The sequence below is a fragment of the Mirounga angustirostris genome, unplaced genomic scaffold, assembly GCF_029215605.1.
Source record: "Mirounga angustirostris isolate CCGP_5_RB_7025 unplaced genomic scaffold, mMirAng1.0.hap1 SCAF_1, whole genome shotgun sequence".
Classification (NCBI taxonomy): Eukaryota; Metazoa; Chordata; class Mammalia; order Carnivora; family Phocidae; genus Mirounga; species Mirounga angustirostris.
This window is the reverse complement of record NW_026991709.1, coordinates 79339133-79346307: the sequence shown is the minus strand read 5'-3', so window position 1 is coordinate 79346307 and position 7175 is coordinate 79339133.

Here is a 7175-nt window from a genome sequence, read left to right as displayed (position 1 = left end):
TGAATGTTGAGTTTTTGTTGAAATTTTAAATGAGTGTTTTTAAAGAGTGCCATAGGTAGTCATTTTTAAATGACTATTTTCCCAGTTTACTCGTTTTGCAAATTTGAAATTTTTCATGGGTTGCATTTGCTTATAAGGAGTACACCTGACAGATAAGCCATCGCGCCTCCATTTTGTTGGACGGATTTGCCGTGAGTGTGTTTTCACTGTGGCGGGGCCCAGCTGAAAACCAGAAAAATGGAGGGCAGAAGGGTAGAAGATAATAAGAAACAAATGATAAACACGGTGCATTTCTGTTTGTCTCTCTGATGTGGGCTCGCAGATGCTCCCACCTTCCTCCCAGTCTTATATTTCACTAAATTTCATGAAATCTTAGGAGCCACTTCCTTTGAAAGTATGCCTTACACTTAGGATAAAAATGAGAGCAATGGGTTTTTAAAAATTGTCATGCCACGGATACGACTCTCGGCATGAACACCTGTTACACCAAAGGGCTGCTCTTGTCTCTGGGGGTCTAGGAAGTCTATAATCCTGCCTGAAGTCACAAAGCCTTTCAGTGACTCGATTTGCTCATATGTCAAATGGGAATAGCCAGAACTATCTTCCTTTCCTCACACGACCATGGTGAGGGGCAGAGGCACATGGGAGAGGGCTTCGTAAACTCTGCAACAGGACGAGCCAGTGGGAGTGGCTGCAGAGTGGCTGTGAGTCACAGGCAGCCGGGCGCAAAAATGTGACTCCCCACCTCCATGGCAAGGCCCCCTGGCCCTTAGAGGAGGCCCCCAAAGCTTGTTTGTGGTGGGGATCCTTTTCTTTCTGGTTTAGAACCAACCGCAGGCAGCCCCCTCTGCTCTCCTCCTGCTTCCAAGAACACCGTCTACACGGATCCCGCCTTCTGTCCTGAGTACGGGACCCTGGAGCAGGGGCTCGTCAGGCTCCCCCAGCTGACCGTGCGCTGGGCTCCGCCACCAGTGCGCACCGAGAAACCGTGCGGGTCAGCACTATAGCCTGGCCTGCCATTGTCTGGCCCCACGGGTCAGTGAACAGGCTAATGGGGCCTGTTCGGGAAGGTGGAGCGCGAACAATGGGAACAATCTCTGCTGGCTGTGCTCCCAAGAGGCAAAGTGCTGGCAGGATTTCCCCCAGAGCTAATCAATTCCAGAACCACTCAACCAGGGTGCTGAGCCTCCATGGTCGCTGACTCACAAAGGGCCACACTGGTGCCGGGGAAATGAGAAGCCATTTCACCAAAGGGAAAGGAAATGAGATCATTTAGCAGAGATAAGAGAGGACCAAGGGGACAGCCCAAGCCCTGGCAGAAATGAAGTGAGGGAGACTAATTCCCCTTTCTGTGCAAGGAGCTACTCCCCTCCGCTGTATGGAGCTCTCTGCTCGCAGGCAGCTCCTACCACTGCCTCCCTCCGCTCTCCCCCTCCCTCCCCTCCACCTGCTGGCCAAGCAGGACCTCACAGTTACCCAGGGGGCACCTAAGTCATTGATCATTAAAGCAGGGAGGGGCTGGAGACACCACCAGCCCACTGGTTCCCAAACTTTTCACCACCAACTAACTCTTCTTAAGCCCCATTCTACAGGGGCCCCATCTTTGGGAGACTTTAAAATAGCTACCTTTACACCTGCTCCTTTGGGTTGTTCACTGGGCTAAGAATTCTTCCTTATTATCTCGTCCGGTGCCAACAAAACCCCTGGGAAGGAAGTATAATTATACCTCTATTTATAGGAGGAGGCTCAGCCTAGGAGAGGTGTGTTTGCCTTCAATACTACAACTAGAAAACAGGAGAATCAGAATCGAAACTCAGTCTGTGTGGCTTCAGGCCCCAGGGGCTGTCAGCATTTAAGAAGAAAGAGCTCGTGCCCCCCACATTGTACTCCTAGCTATACACTCAAGAAAATGGACATATATGTCTACATGCCAGCTTGTGCATAAATGTTTATAGCAATATTCAAATGGTAGAAACAGCTCAAATGTCCATCAACTAATGAATGTAAAGCATCCATATGGTGGAATAGGATCTGACCACAAAAAGGAATGAAGCACTCATACATGCTACACCATGGATGATCCTTGGAAACATTTTGCTAAATAAAAGAAGCCAGGGGCACCTGGGTGGCTCAGTCAGTTAAGCCTCTGCCTTCGGCTCAGGTCATGATCCCGGAGTCCTGGGATCGAGTCCCGCGTTGGGCTCCCCATTCAGCGGGGACTCTGCGTCTCCCTCTGCCCCTCACCTGCTCTTGTGCTCTCTCTCTCTCTCAAATAAATAAATAAATAAATAAATAAATAAATAAATAAATAAATAAATAAATAAATAAATAAAATCTTAAAAAAAATAAAAGCCAGCCACAAAAGACCATGTAATGTATGATTTCGTTTACATGAAATGTCTAGAATAAGTATATATATGTAAATACTGATATAGAAGTAATTATATGTGAATATATACAATAAGTGAATTATTATATAATAAGTAAATACACAGATACAGAAAGTAGATTCGTGATTGCTCAGGACCGGGGGGAAATGGGGAGATAAGGTAGTAATCCCTAAAGGGTATAGGGTTTCTTTCGGAGGTGATGGAAATGTTCTCCAATTGGCTGTGGTGACCGTTGAACAATCTGTGAATATACTAAAATCTGGTGAGTCCTACACTTAACAGTGCCTTGTACAGCACGTGGATTATATCTCAATAGAGCAATTAAAGAGAAAATCGCCCATGCTATGACTGGCCTAGCTTGACTCTTAGGCTCTCATATGTCCTATGCTGGTTCTGTCTCATGAAGACTGAGAAGCAGAAGCCGTGTGGTGCTGTGGAAAGAGCCAGAGCTTTGGAACCAGTGACCTTGGACAACGTGTTTAGCCTGTCTCGGCTCTGGTTTCCTGTCTGTAAACTGGGGTTAGTAAGCCCCACCTTACCAAGTTGTTGCGGTATAGAGGAAAGCCCCCAGCCCCTGCAGTTCTAACATTCCCTGATTTTGAAGTGTGATGCTTGAGTGAAGAGGGAGAGGTGGGTGGTGTCTGTCTGCGGACAGAGAGGTTTGCCTTGCGTTGAAGTCACACACAGCCATGAGGGAGCCTTCTCTCCTGTGCGGACCACAGGCCGATCAGCCAGAGGGCTAGAAGGGCGGTTTGGGGATTCATTGCCCCCTGTCATGTCCCCAAATAAGAGAGATGAGGTAGAAGTTAGAAAGCAGAGGGATTTATGTGAGCTCTAAGGACAGCCCTGCGGCCCTTGGAAACTGGTGCAAGTGAGGCAAATGAGAGAGTGAAGAGGAGGCCAGACTCCCATAGAAATGTAGTTCTTTTGCAAGGCAGTGGGATGGGTTGGATGGTTCTGATGTATGCCTTCCCAACTCTGAAACATCTGCCAAAAATGCAGAGATGCTTTTCTGAAAACAACTGGAGGATAGAAAGAGGTATAAAAAAGAGCTAGACGAGTAAAAAATAAAGCAAAAAAACCCAACAGTTTGGTAACAGAGGTACTTAAATACTAGGAAAATGGTACTAACAGGCTAAACATAGTGGTAAAGTACAAGTTCTGGATTTATGAATTCGCCCACTCACTAAAATTTACTGTTAATTCCAAAATCACTCCTCATGGTACTTTTGAGGGCATTCAAGGACATGAGCAGAGCAGTAAAAAATTTGAGTCACCCCGTGTTTGTGTTCCCTGCTGAGGTCAAACGAAGGCTCTGCCTTCTGGTTTTAGCTCTCCTACTGTAAACAAGTATTTTGTTTTGTTTTGTTTTGTTGCCGTCTATGTAGTGCTGTGTTTTCTGCCTTGTTTCCCTCTTGGTTGGTGATTTCACTATATAAATCAACCCCCAGATGTAGCATTGAAGTGCTGTCTGGAGTTCTGAGCAAGCTTTCCTTAGAAAGCTGCCATGTGCCCTACGGAGAGAATCTGCTTGTCAACCTTCATTCAGGCCTGCAATGTTAATGCATCAACAATCCACATCAAATAAAGTTTCTTTAAACTGAAACACACATAAAAAAAAGGTTAAGTATTGATCAGCTGACAAAAATGCTGTGACCAGAAGTTCACGGGCACCTAACCCTATATTTTCTCCAGGAACCACTATCTGCTCTCCAGTGCTCAAGTCTTTATAGACCACCATAACTGCAAACATGAGCATTGGCCATCCACGCTATGTGTTTTTAATGCATGTTCTCATTTGAACACCCACAAAGTAGGTGTTCTTTTTGTGCTACAGGTAAGGAAGTTGAGGTTATCTGTATTAACCTGACTTAGAGCTCCCATGTGGAAGTGGGAGGATTTGAATCCATTCCTCTCCCACTCTCCAGAGAGGAAGCGAACTCTCTAGCCTGGGAGCCTGAATGCCAGTTCTTAGAAAAGGCTGATCAGGCCCGTGTATCAGGGCTGTTGGGAGGGCACCAGGAGAGCTGAGCCTAGTCAAGAACATGGCTTATCTGAGAAAGGAAGGGGAAAGAACTGGACACGATCATCCAGATGTAGTCTGGTCAGGCTCTGGCTGAGCAGGGGGGAAAAGATCATCTGCAACCAACACAGAAGAGAGGCACCAGAATGAAGAGTGGGTGCCAACCACACCAAGAGAGAAGCAATGGCGGGAACAGGAATGGTTCAGCCTAGAAATGAGAGTGTGGGGACTTACAGGAGGGATCCTTAAATACCTAGAGGGCTATCTTGGGAATGAGAACTGGAAGGAAAGCAGGTTCAGAGTTACAGGGAGCAGGTTATGACTCAGTGTAAGCACCATTTTCTAATACTCAGAGCTCTCCAACAGGCCAAGATTGGGGACTGGTGGTCCATAGGCTAAATCCGGCTGCAGACACGTTGTGTTGATTCACAGCGTTTCTGAAAAATTGTTATTTCAGTGCCCTGCTGTGGGACGTGTGTCTCCAGTTTCCAGAGCCTGTGCCACTCCCTGTTCTTTGAGTCCCCCGTCACTCATGTGTAACTTGACTTGCCCTTCAAGTATCAGGTTGACTGATTTAGCAAATAAAAATACAGGATGCAGAGTTAAATTTGAATTTCAGACAAATGACAAATCCTTTTTCCTGTAACTATGTCCCATGCAATACTTGGGATATACTTATACTGTGTCTATAGTTAGTTATGTCCCAGTACTTGTGATTTACTAATAAGTGTCCCACATTCAATTTTAGTATATGTGCTGCCGAAGCGAGCACATAAGTGTCCCACATTCAATCTGGCAGCCCTACCCTGGAGGCCTGAACTAGGAGCCCTGGAGGCTGCATTTTGAGGAAGCGTGTTCTGTATTTGGGAAATATTCAAAGACTTGTCTCAGAGGAATGCTAGAGATGGAAACAGGGCTAAAATGATCTAAATGGTCTTATTTTCTTGAGATCCCCCATTTCAGAGAGACAAAACAATAAAAGCTAGAGGGAGATAATAATTCTAAATAACAACCCCGGGTGCTATTCTGGTTTGCGTGACAGGTGGGATGCTGGCTTTTGCTGGAACAGCAGAATGTTCTACCAGAACTGGATTGACGGATAGATACAAAAACATAAAGTGTTTTTGACCTCAAATGTCAATTGCTAGTAAAATGCTTGTTAAGTGCAAGCTGACAGACATGTCTATAGCCGGGGACAATGGTGGCAATCCCTTTCTGGATCAGGACATGAACCAAGAGGCATATAACATCCCCAAAAGGTGATTCTGCTTTATCTGTCAAAAGCCATCTTCTACTTCTCCGAGACTGGGGTAAGCAATCCTGACAATTTTTCCATACCCTGCTGCCAGAAGTGCGTTTCTGGTTGTTTTGAACAGACCGTGGCTGACTCCCCCGGGCCTGGAACATGGTGGCAGTTGATACGCGAGCAGAAGCTGGCCCTCACGCACGGTTACCAGAGCCTCCGTTTCTTCTGCAGAAGAGGAGGGGCAAGATCTCTGAGGTCATTTCCAGCAATTGTGCCGCTGAAAGTGTCAGTAGTCTTTGGTCATCAGCTAGCCTTTCTGTACCCTCCTCCTGACCTCCAAGGAATTAGGATGTTTATGTTCAGTGTGACTTGAGTGAGCATTTGGTTGGATGCCCTCATTTTGAAGATAGAGCAAATTCCCTTCATGGGAGGGTGACGAGGGCCAGAGCTCTTTGTGGCTCAGTGGGTGGCCTCCCATTCTTCGTCTATGGTTCCTCTTGTCTCCCTCCCTTACTTTTACTCAAATCCTTCAAGGTCCCTCACTCAAAACAGAGTACATGACAAAAGGCAGGGGAAGTTAACAAAATGAAGAAAAATATTTGGGGGAGAGAACGCACTACACACTAGTGTATGGACTGAAATGTACACAAGGGGAATATCCTTAGCAGTTCTAATTTGTCCTTTTCTGGAAAAGCTCCTAGGAGACCTGGGCTCTGCCCTCTCTTTTAAAGACAGGCACGTCCAGAACATCCCCAGGTTGACTCAGATGCTCATTAAGTATTCCTAATGACGCTGGGTTTCCTTCACCATTCTCCTCTTCATCAAGATTAAACAGAGGAAATCTCAGGGGTTACTCAAAGTGAGTAAAACTCAAACTCCATTTCAACTATTGTAAAGTTGGGACAAATTATTTGATATGTGCTTTTTACGGAAAGATTGAGCTTAAAGTTGAGAAGTAACTGACCCAGCAACCTCTGAATCTTAAACAAAGGCCTTCAGGTGACTTAATGGCTCCACCATTTTCAAGTGATGGCTCTATTTTCACTGTCCATTCTTGAGAGGTATTCTGTCTCCTCCATGAGACCTTCAGGGGACCCTGCCCTTTCCACCTCTTAAATTCCTCAGGGTCTTGTATTTCTATTATGCACATGGACCCCCAGCCGGCAGGTGTTGAATGAATGAGTTAGAAATGAAAGGAAAAGAACAGAGGCTCTGGAAACAAATATCCTGGACCAAACCCCGGTTCCTCCAATCACCAGCTAGTGAACTTGGGCAAGTTTTTTAGTTTCTCTAAGCCTCTGTTTTCTTATTTGTAAAATGCAAAGAAACCACCTCATCTGCAGGGTTGTTGTAAGGAGAAAATGGAATAATGAAGGCACTCAATAAGCAGTAGCTCTTATTGTACCTGTTGAATCTATACCAAACTTACGCAATGAGAACCACCACTTGGCAGTATGATTTTCTAACCTTTCAGTGCAGCCCCATCCTGCTTGGCACAAAGTTACAGATTGGCCAT